General features: G+C 57.7%; 1 protein-coding gene across 2 annotated transcripts in view; it reads left to right on the plus strand.

The window, feature by feature from the left end:
* The first annotated feature begins 1,773 nt into the window (after nucleotides 1-1,773).
* Nucleotides 1,774-16,722, plus strand: part of PDGFRB (platelet derived growth factor receptor beta) — a 37,919-nt gene continuing 22,970 nt past the window's right edge. Inside the window, exon 1 of one of the 2 annotated variants that reach the window (XM_008517259.2) lies at nucleotides 1,774-2,501. The gene's annotated coding sequence lies outside the window, so the exon portion shown is untranslated. The remainder of the gene's footprint in view (nucleotides 2,502-16,722) is intronic. The other variant, XM_008517258.2, reaches the window with a different exon arrangement.

Consider the following 16,722-nt stretch of genomic DNA (forward strand, 5'->3'; position numbering starts at 1 on the left):
TTGCCCTGGGGCCCACCAGCCTGAGTCCCTAGCCAGAGTCCAACTCTAAGGAGCTTGTAGACAGAGCATCCTGAGCGCCTTCCAGCGCAGATGGGGAAACTGAGGCTCCGGGAGGACAAGGAACCTATCCAAGGCTACACAACAAGTCCACAGTTGGGGTTCCTGACTCCCAGACTAGCTTTTTGGGGATTAGGGGTTGTAGCACCTCCTTGCCTCCCCTGAGCCATCCTGGTCCCAGCAGTAGGGCCAGAGCTTTGGAGGGAATGGCCAAGGCCAATCTAGGAGGGGAGCTGTGAAGAGTGATGGGGTCTCTGGGCACAAGAAATCCCTGTGAGGGCCTGGCCCTGGGGTCTCTGGAGTCCACCCGTATACCCTATGACCCCACTGCCACCAACCTGGGCCAGGCCCCCTCTCTTGGGAGGCTCTCCCCACACCCCCATGGCCTGGGGCCAGTCTGAGAACCTTCTCCCTCTGTGTGGCCCAGGCCAGATGCCCTGCTGGGCAAGCTCCACTGGGACAAGAGAAGAAACGACCACACGAGAGGTTCCTCTAGTTGGCATGAAATCCCAGCTCAAGCCAGCCCCCCACCCCATGACCAGGGGCCCAGGGGAGGCCTGGAGAAGAAGGGGTGGACAGAGGTGCAGAGGGCAGGACAGAAGGAGCCCTGGACAGAGTCGGGCTCTCTCTGCATGACCTGGGACCCCTTTCTTCCCCTCTCCAGGACTCAGTTTCCCCATGCGTACAGTAGTGGGGGCAGGGAGTGACTCAACTCAACTTCCTAAGCTCTTTTAAAATGATATCCTTGGCATCAAAGGGCCAGGAGTCTGTGACTAGAGACATCTCCTGATCTGAGGAAATGAGGATGGAAGAAGTGAGGGGGATGAGAGGCCCAGCCGGGTCCTGGAGGAGCCCTGCAGACCCTAGTGGGGACGAGGGCTGGAGGCTAGAGGTGGAACATAACAGGTACTCAAAAATATCTGTTGAGTGACTGAATGACAGCCACGGAAAGGGTTAACTTAGGAAGAAGGCAGGACAGGAGGGCCAGTCTACACTGCAACGTGGGTCATCCCTTGGGTCAGATCCCTGCGTCTGTTCCAGCATGTAACCCATGAGACCTGATTCTGCTTAAGTTCTGCCACTGCTGTGTGAGCTTGGGCAGCTCATTTCACTCTGCTGGGCTTCGGTTTCCTCATCTATAGAATGGGGAAATAACCCTTTGCTGGTACTCCGGGGGCTTGAGATGATAGAAGGGAATATGTATGGAATCTGAGGTATGTGAGTGGCCTTGAGCAAGGCTCTTTCCCTCTTTGCGCCATCACTCCTCGGCTTTGCTTTCTTCTTCTGAGAAGCAACTGATAATCTTGGAAGGTCTTTCCATCTCTTCCAAGTCACCTCTTCTCAGAAGCCCTTTTTGATTCCCTCAAGCCTCAGTTAGGTGCCCCTCTAAATGCTCTCTGAGCCCCCTGCCCTCCCTCGGAGTACCCACCTGTGCATTGTCTGTCTCTCCCACTAGCCTGGGCGCCCCTGAGGTGAGGGACTGTGTCTTACACACTCCTGTGTCCCCAACACCCAGCACAGTGTCTAGCACTTCGTAGTGCTGAACACGCTTGTTCAATGAATGAATGTGGACTGAATCAACCATGTAGGTTATCAGAGCTCCCTTTATAGATGGGGAAACTGAGGCACAGAGAAGGGACCTGCTCCTATGTGCCATGGCAAGGGGAGGCCGCCACCCGAGACAGGCATCAGGCGAGTGGGGCCGGGCCACTCTTTAATAAAAGTGACTCAGCGGCTGGCGTGGGCTGCGGAATTTCTAAACATCCCCTCACATCCTGAAGGAGCAGGCGACGGGAGGGAGCAAGCAGAGGGAAAAGAGGAAGAAAAACAAGAAACTTGGGGGAAAAGAAAGAGAGGGGGAAAAAATTGAAATTGAAAACAGACGCACGCGTCCACCCTCCCCGCCCCACCACCCCCCTTCTCCCAGCTGAGCCAATCAGAGGCCGCCCTACAGCCTTTCCCCCAAAGTGGTGGGGGGGCAGGGAAGCCCACAGTGGTGTGAGCTCCTGGGGCTGCCAGCGGCCGCAGTCCCTGCCCATCCCATCTGGGACCCAGGATCGCTCTGTGAGCAACTTGGAGCCAGAGAGGAGGAGGACGAGGACAAGGAGAGAGCCAGGCGCCTCTGACCAGCGCCCGGCAGCGGCCTGCGCCCTGCGACACAGCCAGCCAGACCCAGGGCGGCCTCTCCTGGCAGCCCTGCTCCTCCCAAAGGATGCTTTGGGAGTGAGGCCACTCCTTACCCCTGCAGCCCCCCACTCCCTCCGTTCTCCTGAGGCTCTGGGAGACTGCAACAGTCCCCCCTGCCCTCCTCCCCAGCTACTGCCCCATTTCGGGTCCAGCAAAGCCTTTCTGATACAGCGAGAGGGCCGTGAGGAGGACTTCCTGGAGGGGGTGACAGCCCAGAGCCTGGGACAGTGCCTACCCCAGAAGGCAGCAGCACCAAGGTAAGTGCTGGGAGAGGGGGGAACTCCCACCGCTTGTCCTGTCCCCTTGCCCCAGCCTGCGCCTTTTTGAATAGGTCAAAAAATGGAAAATATTTTTAACGAAACCAGATGGGAGGAGGCCTGGAGGCTGAGGGTGACATCAGGGCTCGAGGAGACAGTTATCTCCTCTCTCCTGCTCAGGCTGCTTCTCGGCTGGCTGGCGACCCCGGCCTTCTCAAGCCTGCTGCGCCCTGCCCTCATCAAGCAAACCCTAGAGGTTTCCGGGGTGCCCCGCGGGGGGCCTCCCAAGCACAGCACCGCCTGTGGGAGGTGGGGAGAGCGGCGAGGGGTGTGAGAAGGGAAGTGGGAGATGGCAAGCAGGGTATATGGAAAGGGGACCTAGCAAGGGACAGGACCTCGGAACCAAAGCCCCTGTCCCTGGGCCCAAGCCTTGTCCCTAAGAATCCGTCTGGCTGTGGGCCAGTCCGCCGCCAGGCAACCTCTGGGGATTTAAATGGATTTGCAAATTTTCCAGATTCCTAAGATGTCCTTCAAACCCCCAGGGGCTGGGAACGTGTGAAGGAGAGGGGGCCCGGGCTGTGGCAGGCCCATCCTGGAGGTTACGGTCACGCAGCGGGGGCTGGGGGTCTGTCAGATCTGAGGGTCCCTCTGTGGAGAAAGGGGGTAGCTCCTGGGTCCTTTCCTCTGGTCCCAGGCAGCTGCTCGGGCCTCCTCGCTCTCTCCCTCCTTCCAGACACTTCCCCTTCTCCACTCCATCCTAAAACATGTATCTGACCGCGATTCCTTCCGTGATTCTCCCCTGTAGAAAGCCCAGACTCCTAACAGCGGCTGCCGCTGATCGAAACTCACTGCCTGCCAGGGCTGTGCGGCGTGCTTTGTAAGCATGATCTCATGTAAGGCTCACCAGCGGCCCCAGGGGCAGAGACTGGTTTTCTGCACGAGGAAACTGAGGCTCACAGCAGCCACCAAACTGAACCATACAGTAGTAAGTGGCAGAGCTCAGGGAGACAGTAAGCTCCCTGTCCCATCACTCCAAACGTGGGCCCTGTGTTCCTGCCAGTCCGATCCCAGGATTCCCAGAAGGAATTTGCTAGATGCCCTTCCTCATCACCTCTGCTTTTCCTTCAAGGACCCTCCCTCCTCTACCTCCTCCAGGCAGCCTTCCGGGGTTCTTCCAGTCTTCCAAGTGCTTCCATGCCCTTTGCACTGGAGCCTTGTTGCCTGGCCCTCTCTTCCTGTTTGCATTCTGTTTTGCACATCAGAGATCATTCAGGACCTGGGCTTCCCCACCTCATGTTCTGTCCCCAGTGTCCCGGGCGGGCAGTGGGGCTGAGAAAATGTGCTAGTGAAAGGGAGGAGGGACTCATTGAAGACCTTCTGTTCCCAAATATGAGACCAGGACCCAGGCCTCTCGTCTTCCCTCAGATGCCCTTTCAGAACATCACGCAGTTCCTCTAGGCTGCATTTTTCTATGTCAAACAGGGAGGAGTGTCCCTGCCTGCCTCTGTGATTCCGAAGTGCACAGAGACGTCTAGTGAGATCTTCTGAGGTCACACAGGCCTCCCCTGCCTCAAGGCAGGAGCACCCTGAGTCCACAGCACTCACTCGGGGACATGAGGACCATCTTGGTCGCTGTCACTGAGCGCTTACCCCATGCCAGGCACAGAGCCTGGGACCTCACACGCCTCACAGTCCCCACAGCAGATCTGCAGAATGGGTATTACTACCACTGTTTTGCAGACAAGGAAACCGAGGCTCAGAGAAGCTAAGTGACTTTCCCAGGGTCTCACAGTTAGTAGAGTTAGTATTTAGGCTGCGGTCAGCCTGAATCCAAAGACTTACGCCCCTGGCTACCCAGGGAGCCCCTGGTCAGAGGGGAGAGAGTCTCCACCCTCCTTCAGAGCCTGCTCCTGGCACCAGCTGCTTCTGAGGTGGAACGTTCAGCTTCGGGCCTGACCTGCTCCCAGGCCCACCTGGGCCCTGGTTTGGTCCTGAGTGAGGAAGGAGAGCATCTGGTCAGCATCGTCCCCTCAGTGGCGATCAGGCAGCCCTCCCGCCTCTGTGGGAAGAAGAGCTGAGACTTGTAATTGCCCACAGATGTGGGGCAGTGGAAAGCACCGTGGATTCAGAGTCAGGAGACCCGGTGCTCGCCCTGGCTCGACTCGAATCCATGTATGGCCAACCTCAGGCCCCCACGTCGTCTTTCCGGGCTGCGTCCGCATCTGGAAGGCAGTGGGCACCACGGGTAAACAATATCAGGTTTGGGCATTGGGTGACCGTGCAGTAACCCCCATTCAGTTTCTGGCTGTGACTCTGGGCGTCAGGCCCCTCCTCAGTGAGTGGCCGGGCGGTGTGGAGGCTCCATGAGGGAACGGCATAGGTAAGGCACACAGTTCCTGCACTTCGCAGGGCTGGACCTAATGCCATTGGCTAAGAGAGGGCCGCTGCTCTCCCCGCCTCCTGCACAGGACAACCTGGCTGTGAAATTGCTCTACAACCCACAAAGGGCTATGCCCACGGAAGGGACCTGGACAGCATGGGTATTCTCAAGGCCCACTTCTGTCCTCCAGGCAAGTCTGACTCTGAGGCCAGCTGCCTTCTGGGTTGAAGCCGGGGACTCAGCGTTTTTCTCAGGACAGGCTGCTGAGTGTGGTGGGGAGGGAGAAAGGGTGAGAGGGGCCCCAGACATCCCTGAAAGGCACCCTCCTGCCCACCCTCTTTCTTGCACATGGTTCCGAACACTGTGGGCAGTGGACCCGTGGAAGGGGGGAGATCTTCCTCCACTGTTTCCCACAGTCCCCCCTGGGGTACTCCCCAGGGTCCAAGCTTGCAGTGCCTCAGCTGGGAAGCAGCATGTGCAGGATGGTATAACAGGGACCAAGCCTGTCTGAGCACTTTCACTCCGCTTTACGTCCATTACCACAAAGTTCGTGCTGTATTCCTCAGCAGTGGAACGGACCTGGCATTCAGTAAGTGCTTAATAAATATTTGCTAAACTAATTTAATCATCGCAGCAACCTTGAGGAGTAGACATAAACTCTCTCCGTTTTACAGATGAGGAAGTGCCCAGAGAGGTTAAGTTAGTTGTCCAAAGTCGCACAGCTAGGATCTGGGATTTGCACTCCAGTGTCTCTGACTCCAGAGCCCTGGATGGGGTCTGGGCCACCCCTGGGGATCCAGCATAATCGCTGAGAATGTGCCTCAGCTCAGCTGTGGGGGCCTCTCAGAGTTCCAGAGGTGGTCATCAGACCCTGGAACCCATCCTGTGTGACTGTGGGTGAGTCAGTCCCTCTCTGGGCCTGTTTTCCCATCAGGAAAACCAGGAGGTTGAATGAGATGATCTCTGAGCTCCTTCCAGCCCTAAAACAATTCCAGGACTCCAAGCCACACCAGCCCCGACTGGCAGCTGTACAAGCCCTGATGTGTGCTCAGGGATCATGCATATTTAACTTCACAATGAAAGGGTTTTTCTTACCCTTTTTCTACACACTACAGAAAGAGGTCAGGATCAATGACCACTAATGGAAAACTGTAACCTGCAATAATGAGGAGGAACTTTCTGACGATTAGAGTGGCCCGTTAATGCACTCGGTTTCTCAGAGCATGTACCCGCAGAGCCCACGGCCATCATCCTGGGAAACTGAGGAAGGGGGGTCGGGAGCTGTGCCTGTTGAGGGGCGTGTGTGGATGCCGTGACCCTTTACGTTCCTTCCAATGCTAATTTTTCAAACCTCGTCTGCTCTGATTTCAAGAAGAAGAAAGGCTCTGGCCCAATGGTGGGTGACGAATAATGGGGTCCAGAGCCAAGGCAATGGATGCAGAGGCCCACCTCTGGTGGGAGGGGTCTGGAATTTACACACTTGTTACACACTAGAAGCCCCCCTTAAGACCCCCCCAAGACTTCAGGCCCAGAGCCCTCAGGCAAAAGGGTTTCCTGAACCCCAGGCCCTGGCCCCAGGAGCCCCCCTTCCCAAACGCTTTGTGGGGACCCCACTCCCAGCCTAGTGCAGGAGTTTGGAGATCAAAGTGTATTGCCTAGGCTGCATTAATTCCCTCTCTTCTCCTCGCTTCAGATCAGGGCTATTTGATGTCTCGGTGCCCGAAACCTTTCATCTACCAGAGGTACCAGCTTCTCTGGCCTGTGATGGAAAGAGTTGTCCCTTGGGAGGTGGGGGTAGCAGGGCCAGGGGGCCAGACAGTTCCTGAACATCAAAGATGAAAGCACTTTTGGAGTCACCTGGTTCACCTTCCTTATTGTATGGGTGGGAAACTGAGGCCCAGAGTGGGGAGGGATGTACCCTGGGTCGCACAGATCATTAGCTATAGCACTGAGCTGGGACCCAGCCTCCAGGCCTGGGCTTTCCTCTGTGCCATCCTGTGTGCTGTGTCTTCCCCATCCACCTCTGTCGTCCAAGCTCAGCCTCCAGCTCTCCCTGGGGTGAGGCCACAGGGCAGAGAGAGGCTGAAGAGGAGCGATGCCATCCCAATGAGGGGTGGGAACCCCCCAGGGAGTTTTCTGGACCATGGAGCTTTTGGTCGGGTCACTTCTCCATTTTGGCCATCATTTCCTTTTATATGAAGTGGGGTGGGGAGGCCAAGGGGCAGCCCAGTGCCCCCAGAGGTCCCATCCAGCTCTGTCCTTAGCCCCTAAGAGCCCCTGTTGGGTTTCTTGTCGCTGTTTCACATCCCTGTTGTTGACCTGGTTACCTTCCTTCCTGGGAAGTGGAACTGTGAGGGCTGTGACCCCACCAGCTTCTCCATTCCTGAGGCTGAGGCTCAGGGGGCGTGGGCTATTTCAGGGTCAACCCCCGAGGGACAGGGCTCAGCTTTATAAACCTGTCACAGAAGCCCCAGCCCCTCCTAGCCCAGAGCATTGGGCTTGAAGGGAAAGGCTCATGTTTGACCCAGCAGACTGTGGGCTGCTGCCATTTCCCCTGCACCAGTGTCCTTTTCAGCTCCCGGGCTGGGCCTGTCTGTAGGACGGACAGTGAAATTGTGATAGAGAAATGCCTGGAGACATGGATAGACAGACTGATGGGTGGATGACCTCCTCTTAGTCCAGAGAGCAGGAATGACTTCATTAACACTCAACCTGTGCCGTCACCGAGGCTCCATGCTTAGAGGAGGGCCTCTGCTTGAAACTCTTAATAATTTTTTTAACAAGGGGCCCCCCATTTTCATTTTGCACTCGGCCCCGCAGATCGTATAGTTGGTCCTGCCAGGGAGTTTAGGCAGGATTTGAGACGGCTTCATCCCCAAAACTGGCCTTGCTGCCTCCGTTCTAATCCACGGCCTCCCGCCAAATGCCAGTCTGCTCCTGTCACTCTCGTTTGTGGAGGTCCCTGACCCCATGGCGCTAGACTTGCACCGTTATCACTGCCCAGCCAGCAGCTACCCCCCACCCTCAGTCAATGCCCTGAAAACCTGGCTTCCTGGTGCCAAAATCCTTACCCAGCTCCCCAAACCTTCCCCAAGGTGGCCTCTGCCCTCCTTCCTTGCCATCACCTACCTCTTTGCGAAGAGCCCCAATTTCTACCTAACAGTTCTCTCCCTGCCATCTCCCCAGATGCCTTGAGAGCCCCACTTCCTGACGCTCATACGGAGCCCCTGGGGAATGCCCTTTGCTGAGAACCCCACTCAACCCCGGAGGCCCAGCGCAAGGCCGCCCCCTCCCCACTGGCATAATCGCATAATCATAATAGCTGCCATTTACCGAGCACCTACTGTGTGTCAGGTGCTTTTTGCCGTCATCTCTAACCCTCACAGCGATGGAAAAGGAGGTTACTTATGTCACTTTCCAGGAAATTGGGACTCAGGGAGGTTAAACTCAGAGAGGGCACATAGTTCTGAGGGTGTGGGACTGGCACTTGGACCTGGATTAAGTGGCCTCAGGCTGGGACTGCTACACCTGGCTGGCTGGGCTCCCATCCAGTTTCAGTGTCCTTGGTGGCATCAGGCACAGCCCACTGGCATCAGGGCCCCAAAGTCTGTTTTGCCCCCTGAGCAGCCCGTCTCGTCGCATCCCCGGAGGGAAGGAGTCCCCACCGCCTGCCCATCCCAACTCCCCCGCATAGTGATCCTGAGTTATTAGGGGACAGCTGACCCCCAGGCCTGAAGACCAGAAAAGCTGGCCCTACACAGACATTTGATCTCTTATGCTGTGTAAGCATCTAGTGAGCATCTACCATAAACTCAATCTCATATTAGGACCTTGGAGGCATCCCAAAACATTGTTAGGTGGGTTTCTTCATTTGCGGGGAATCAAATTAAGGGGCTAAGACAAAGGTATAGGAAAGAACTCGTTGGCTGACAGTGGATGGGAGTCATTAGACTTGGGTTCTGGTCCTGGTTGGCCTCTAAATCCCTGAATACACCAGGACAGGACCTCCACCCCACCCCTGGCTGAGCCTGCTGACAATACCAATAACTTCCTAAGGAGTCCTTCCGCAGAGGGCTTTCCCTGCCTCATTTACCACATGCATCCCTTTGCTGACCAGCCCAGCCTCGCCGGTTTTGCTGTGCACTCAGGGCCGTGTGAGTGAGTGAGTGACCCTCTGAGGGTGAATGAAGAAGAGCACGGCCACTAACCCTGCAGGGGGCTGCCTGCCAGGCCCTGCTCTATGCATCTTACTTGCATTAACTCATTTGATGGCCTCAAAGACTCAGCGAAGAGCCCCGACTTACAGATGGGGAAGCTGAGGCACAGAGAAGCTGAGTGACTGGCCATGGGAGAATCAGGGTGAAGGACTGAAGAAACAGTGAGAGCACAGATGGGGAGAAAGCAAGAGGGAGATGCAATGTGGGAGTTTCTTCCCCTCCAGCTCTGCCGCCCAGGAGGGCTCTGAGGGGAATCTCAATGCTCTGCCACTGGCACCAGTTAATGGCAGGTTCCCTCGCTAGCTGGCTTCCCTGCCCCATGTGCGGGCTCTGGGCTGGTGGGGGAAGGCCGCGTGCTGGTGGGTCAGTGTGCACGGCCCAAGGCCCGCCTGCCCCCTGCCCACTTGGCTCTGAGAACACATTCTCTGCGCGGCCCCCACCCCGGCCCGTGGCTGATGCTGGGCTGGCAGCAGCCCGGGGAACAGAAGGTTTGCTTGTCTGCGCCTGCCGTGCCCCCCTCCCCAGCCTCAGCCTGGGACCCCTCTCAGGGGCTCCTCTGGCTGCCAAGGCCTGGCGCTCTCTGTTGCCATGGCACCAACCGGAGATGAGGCTCTGGGGGGTTGGGGGTAGGCAGGGAGGGCAGCCGAGGGATGGCGGAGGCCTGGAGCTCTGCAGCTGCAGAGGCCCCGACCCTCCGTGAACAGTGGAAGGGGCTGCTGGGGCCCGAGCAGGGGCAGGCCTGGACCCCAAACACAGCAGGCCCGTGGCAGAGCTGGCCACACACCTAGACGGACTGCCTGGGTACTCCATCTCAGAGGCCCTTAGGACAGGTCTCAAGGCAGGCCAGAGCCCCTGCTTGGGCACTGCCCCCGCCAGACCCAGGCTGTCCTCCGCAAGGACTCCTCTTCCCAACCTGTGTGCTGAGCCTCAGGCTCTGCAGTGAAGTTGCAAGAAGGTTCTGAGCATCAAATTACTGGCTGAACTGGGGCAGGCCCCTTGCTCATTCCGCAGCTCAGTGAGGGGAGGGACGGGACTCTGACCTCTGAGGAGCCTTCCATCCCTGAGAGCCTGGATTCTGTATGGACCCCACTATGGTGAACCCATGCGGGAGTGTTTCTCTGTGGACAGACCTGTCCCTGGGCAGGAGACAGGCAGTCTAGCATGGTGGTTCAGAATACAGGTTTCAACGCAGGCCTGAATTGGCATCCCAGCTCCATTGCTTATTGGCTGTGTGACCTTGTGCAAGTTACCAGATCTCTCTGAGACTCAGTGTCCTCCTTGTGAAATGGGAATAATGATTTGCACCTGCATCCCAGGATTGTGATGAGGTTAAAACAAAATCCCCAGGTCATCTCATTTAGCAGAGTAGCTGACTCCAAATTAGTAGAAGCTTTGTTTTCAGATTGGGGGGCACCAGGACAATAAAACGGGAAGAAAGATGTCCCGGCTTGTGGGGGGCATTGGTAGGACTAACGGGTAGAGGACACAATGAGACAGATTGTGCTCAATGCAATAAAAATTTCCAAGTTGCCTGACCTCTGAGGATGCTGAACTGTCCAAGAATGGAATGGGCCGCAGGTGAGGTGGTGAGAACCCTATCATGGGAGGTGTGCAACTGTAGGCTGGACAAGCCCTTTGTCTGCAGAGAGGGTGGGGGAGATGTGAATAGGGAGTACTGAAGGGCCGCTCCCAACCCCAAGGTTGTAGGGCTCCATGAAGGATAGTGTGACTCTCGCCCCTGGTTCTGCCAGCTTCAGGTTCGCCCAGCTGAAAGGAGAGCTGGGACTGGAAGGAGAGGTCAGAGAACCAGGCTGGTGACTGGTGTGTGGAGGTCACACTACATGCCAGGCACTGGGTGGTCATCTTTGCCTCCTGCCTCAGAGAGGCCGTCATGTGGCCACTGAGGCTGTGTGTTGGGGTCGGTCTGCCCAGGATTGAGCACTGGCTCCACCACTGGCAAGCTCTGTGACCTTGGGCAAATGGTTTAACCTCTCTGTGCCTCGCTTTCCTCATCTGTAAAATGGAGAAGCAACAGTGTCATCATGGATTGTTCCGAGATCATGCGGACAAAGGGCAGAGCCCAGGCGCTGGGTGTTGCGGACTGAATCAGAGGCAGCCGTTATTATTCCTGCTGTTATTCTCAAGGCCTTCTAAGCCTTGTTCCTTTTTGAAGTGGCTGTTGGGGGGCCCAGATGGGAGCCAGAGGTCTCTGGTCTATGGAGCCACTGGGTCTGGGCAGAGCCAGGCCGTACATCCCCGAGGGTGGCCGCAGGGACCGGCAGGGAGGCCAGCGAGGCGCCGGAGGAGACAGGAAGTGTTTGCTGGGGAGGCGGGCGGACAGGAGCGTGCAATGGGCCTCCCTCCCTCACTGACCTCCTTCTCAGGCCTGTTCCCAGCCTGTGTGAGGACCCGAGCCCCCTCCCCTGGGCCCCGTCAGCCTGAGGCACACACTGAGCGCTTTCCCACGAACTGTTCCAAGTGGCTGGGCCTGCCTCGCTCCCCCTGCCCCCAGCACACACGCTCTGGCGGGTGAGGGGGTGTGCGGCAGGAGGGGGGCTCGGGCTGGGGGAATCAGTCCGTTCTTTATCAGCCTGGCTCCGATCCAGACAGATGTTTCGTTTTATTTTGAACTTCCAGAAAATAGGTCATTTCTTTCCATTGTGTCCCTGGGGAGGCCTCCTGGGGAGAGGAGCAGAGAGTGAATGACGAGTGTGGGGCCTCACATGGGCCCTGGGGAGCTGGGAGGGCAGCCACCTCCTTCCCTCAGTCGTGATGAGCTGTCGGCAGGGCCGGGCGTGAAGGCTCCTAAAGGCTGGGCTAAGAAGCTGGCCTTTCCCCAGGGGTGATGGAGAGCCCCAAGGTGCTGGGGAAGCACCAGGTCCCCTAGGTATTTAGAAAGCTTCCTCTGGTTTTGTGAGAACGGAGGGAGGGGACAGACTGGAGGAGAGGAGACAGGAGGGGGCCGCGCAGTGGGGCAGTGGAGGCGGTCAAGCCTGTGCTGGAGGGGGCAGGGGCAGGGGCAGGGGGTCAGCACGATGGTCCATGGAACCGGCCCTGTTCCTTCAGACTGGGACTTCCAGAGCAGCAAGAGCCCATGCCAGGCCCCAGCTTAGCCGATTTCTGCTGCTTTGTTTGGGGGACCTCATAGGTACCTGGAAAACAGGAAGGTCCTCTGTGTCTAGAAGCAGCATGGCAGAGAGTTGGGCCTGGGCGATCAAGCTGTATCACTGTGTGATTTGAGCCGGGTTGTTCACCCTCTCTGGCCTCGATGTGATCCTGAGGCTTGTGGGAGATTCACTGGGTAGTGGTACAGTGCTGAACCTTCACCAACAGGTAGAAGTGGGGCATAGGATTGCGAGGGGAAGGTGGGAGCCCCACAGCCTCAGCCCCTTCCCAGGTTTCTCCACCAGTAACCTTCTCCCCACCCAATGGACTCTGCTCTCCTGCCTGGCTGCCAGGATGGGGGTCCCCTGTCCATGCTGCAAGATTGCACCTACATCTCAGCCCACTTGGGGTAAGGCCACATAGGCCACGCTCTGCCGGATCCAGCCTGTGCCACCGTCACTCTCATACTCTCACAGCCGCTGGAGGGAGGATTCAGTCCGTGGCTCCAGATGCCTCGTGCCCCCACACACTCCCAGGCCTGGAGCTGGCTGCCTCCTCTGAGCTGAGTCATGACATCCCGCCTAGGGCCCCTCCCCAGCACCCCACCCCCACCCCAGCGTTCCAACTCAGCACAGCTGCCTTCGGAGCGGGGTCCTGAGAGCCTCAACGTGTCAGCCCTGGAAGTGCTCCCAGGACAGCCCTGCCCACCCCATGTACAGATGAGGAAACTGAGGCTCAGAGAGGGGCAGGACTATACAACTAGGTGACAGAGCTGGGGCTAGAACCCATGTCCCCTTACTCTCAGCCAGTGATCTGCCCCTGAAGGTTGTCCCAGGGGCTGTGAAGTACCCCTGGTATGGAGAGAGGACAAGACTGCCAGTCAGGAGGCTGGAGTCTGTGTGCCACTTTTGCCAGCAACTTAGCAAGTCTCAGTCTCCAATCCCCACCTGGCCAGGGAGGCACAGGGAAAGGGACTTTGATATAAAGGTCTGTGGATGGCAGGGCAGGGGGCGGTCCTGTGGGGACAGAGAGGGCAGCAGCTGTAGTCTGAACCCTGGGCTTTGAGCCACCAGCTTCACATTTGAGCCGGGACTGGAGGCAGGGGCTGCCCCATCAGGTGAGCTTCAGTGCCCCATTGGCCACCTGAGCCCTGCTTACCTAGGTCAAAACACTGGGACCTGTCCCTGTCCTTCTCTAAGCCTCAGTTTCCCCATCTGTACAATGGGGCACAGGAAGGGGGTTGGATCAGATAGCTGATGCCTGAGGGCCATGGAGCTCTGACATTCCAAGCCTCTAACCCCGTGACCCCACGGCCAGGCCTCCTCCTCCCTTTGGCATCTTGTTTATGCAGAGCATCCCTGGCCCAGACTGCCTGTCTGGAGCAGCCCCTCCTCCCAGCAGCCCTTCCTCCCATCCCCATCTCACTGCTAGTTCTGCCCAGCCTCTTCCCCGCCTCCAGACTGAGTGCCTCTGTCCACTCAGGTGCCACAGCCCTCTCCACGTCCGAAACTAGCTCAGGGGCAGCTCCCAGTGGTGCTCCTCCGCCTCCTTCTCATCTCAGAAAACGCCATCATGCCCCCAGCACACACACACTCCTGCCCCCCTGGATTCCGAGCCAGAAACAGTGGTGGGGGCTTGTTTATGATACCTCTCTCTTTAGTCCGCCAACTTCTAATCACCAAGCCCTGTCGATCCTCAGCTAGATAAATCTCTGTTTCTATCAGGTCCCCACGGCCCTCTCCCCAGCCCAAACCCAGCAAACAGAGAAGTGGGAGCACGGGTGGCACAGAGCACTAGCCTCAGCCCAGTCTCTGCTCCGCCTTCCTAGGCAAGTTCCTTAAGCACTCTCTGCCTCAGTTTCCCCATCTAAAATGAGAATGATCCCTGTATCTACCTCAAAGAGTTGGCTGAGGAGCAAATGAGTAGACACGAGTCAAGTGCTCAGAAGAACACCTGGGGCAGTAAATGCATAACACACGGTGGTGGCTTTGTGGCTTATCTGTGCGTGCATACAAATGTGTGTTCAGGGGAGTTTGGGGTCCGTGTGTCCATGCTCTGTGCGTGTTGTATGTGCACGGTTTTGCTTGTGCTGCGTACACATGTGATTTGTGGCGTGCATGTGCACCTCACATGGGCATGTGGGTAAGCGTGCTGGTGGCAGTCTGTGCTGTGCACGTGTCCCAGGCACAGTGGGAGCTGCGTGCATGCGTGTTTTGTGTGGGCGTGCACATGCTGAGTGCCTGTGTGAGGGAGGGCTGGGCACACACATGGCCCCGTTGCACATGGATGTTTCAGAGCAGTGTGTGAGTGAGCGCGTAGGCAGGAGTTTGTGCTGTGTGTGCACGTGCTCACCGTGTGCAGGCCTCCCCCACTGGCTGCAGGCCCCCCTCGCTGGCCTGCCTGTGTCGTGGGAGCCTCAGGACCCCGAGGGAGGGAAGCTGCTGCTGGCGGATGTGGCCAAGATGGACTGGATTTATTTAGATTAAGGCGGTGGGAAAGGAGTGGAGGCTTGTGTGTGCTGGAAGGAGGGAAGGCTGGGGCTCTGAGAATGACTCCCCAAGCATGCTTGCTCCCCTGGGCTTGGGCCCCTCGCTCTGCTCCCCCAAGAGGGTCCCTCTGATTCACTGTGCGGAGCTGGGCAATTAGCCTATCTTTGGACCTCTGTCCCCCCAACCTGGCCAAACAGGAGGAATCATGAGGGTTTCCTGGCACATAGCACCCTCCTCATGGACAAAGGGGGATCCCCGAGGGTCCCCCACTCCTCTGTTCCAGGGACCTCCCTGGGCAGGAGAGTATGCCCAGGGTAGGGAGGTGCCTGCTCCCTGCCTGTGCCACCCATTTTGCTCCAGGTGGCTCCTCCCTGGAGCGCAGCCCTCTCCATGAAGGAGGGCAGTTGTCCCAGGCAAGCCCACTACCTGCAGTCTGCTGCCTGGGCTTTTCTGGGGTTGGCTGGAACCCAGCAGCCTCTGGGAAGCACAGAGAGGTCCGTAGGCATTGGGTGCACAACTGAGGATGTCAAGGAGTCATCCAAGATAGACCAGATGGTCACGTCTGGGTGCCCCAAACCCCACTCTTGTCCTTCCCAGTCCTCCGGCCTGTTGTCCTTGCCACCCTTCCCCCTGCCACCTCCTGCGTTTCCATATCAACAGTTTTTTGGTCTGGAAGTCACCTGAAAGACTGAGGCCCAGAGAGGGAAACAGCTTGTCAAAGTCCACACAGCAAGTCTGTGACCCAAGGGTCAGGGAAATTCAATCCATGGAATGAGATGAGCCTCAGGAATGTAGCCCCCTCCTTCTCATCAGCCCCCACCTCCTCAAACCACTCCAGTAGGAAAATACTGACTAGAACCTTCCCTCTGGTCAGGCAGAAAGGTGACTTTAGAACAGAGATGGCTCTTTGAAAGAGATGACCGGTCCAAACCTCTCCCTGGATGGATGGGGACACAGAATCCCAGAGAGGCCTGGAGACTGGCTCAGTCTCACAGTGAGTCTGAGGCCCCTTTTGACTGGAGCCAAAACGCTCATTTCACAAAGAGAGAAGCCAGTCCAAGATCCCTGGGTGTCTACACTCGCCCTAAGGTGTCTACACTCTCCCTGAGCTCTTTTGTCCAGCCTATCCTGTCCCTCCAGTCTAATTCTGCCTTTTGCTGTGTGACTGGGCCATGAGTCTGCTGTCTCTGGGCCTCTGCTGCCTGTTTAAAAAGGCCCCTCCCAGCTCAGTCTCAGAGACTTGTAAGTCGGTGCCCAGACCCAAGCCCAGCAGGAGAGGAGCCAGAGTCGGGGGCTGCTCGCCCTGGGGCCCAGCCCACACAGCCCAGCCTTCCAGAGCCAGGCCAGCCCCAGTTGCAGTGACCTCCCCTCTCGGGCTGGCGGACCAAATTCCTCCTTTAGAATAATAAACACTGTGGCCAGCCAGGGAGGCTGGGAGGGGAGGGGCAGGAGGCTGAAATGACCCCCTCCCCCAGCCTCGGCTGCTAATGATTTTCTTTGGCTGAGATCTCTGGCAGGAAGGAGGGAGCCAGAGGGGCACCCACTGAGGGGCAGATGGGCCTCTGTGGGGGCTGCTGGTTCTGCCATAACGCTGCTCCCTCCTGCTGGAGGAGGCCTGGCATCCAGCTGGAGGGGCTGGGGCAGGAGGATGGGAGTGAGGGGCAGTGGAAGGGGCATCAGAAGGGCTGGGCTTTGGGACTGGAGCCATTGGGAGAGGGGAGCAATGAGGGGACCCTCAGGCAGCCTGGTCTGAAGGGATGGGGAGACCAAGGAGGAGAGGAGCAGATTCGCTCGGAGAGCTTCTTGGGGTGCTGGGCAGGGTGAGACTAGGGGTCCACAGGCTGGGGGCCTTGCCCCTGTCCCATTACTCATGTGTAATGCAGCTCTGTAATCATCATCGTCCATCCCATTTTGAGAGCTGGAGATTGAGGCCAGCAAGATAGATATGGCACCGGAGGCAGCCCTGCTGGGGCTCAAATGTGGACCCCAGTCCTGGATTGGAAACTCAAGGGGTGAGATGGGGGGTGGAG

This window comes from Equus przewalskii, chromosome 13 (assembly GCF_037783145.1).
Source record: "Equus przewalskii isolate Varuska chromosome 13, EquPr2, whole genome shotgun sequence".
NCBI lineage: Eukaryota > Metazoa > Chordata > Mammalia > Perissodactyla > Equidae > Equus > Equus przewalskii.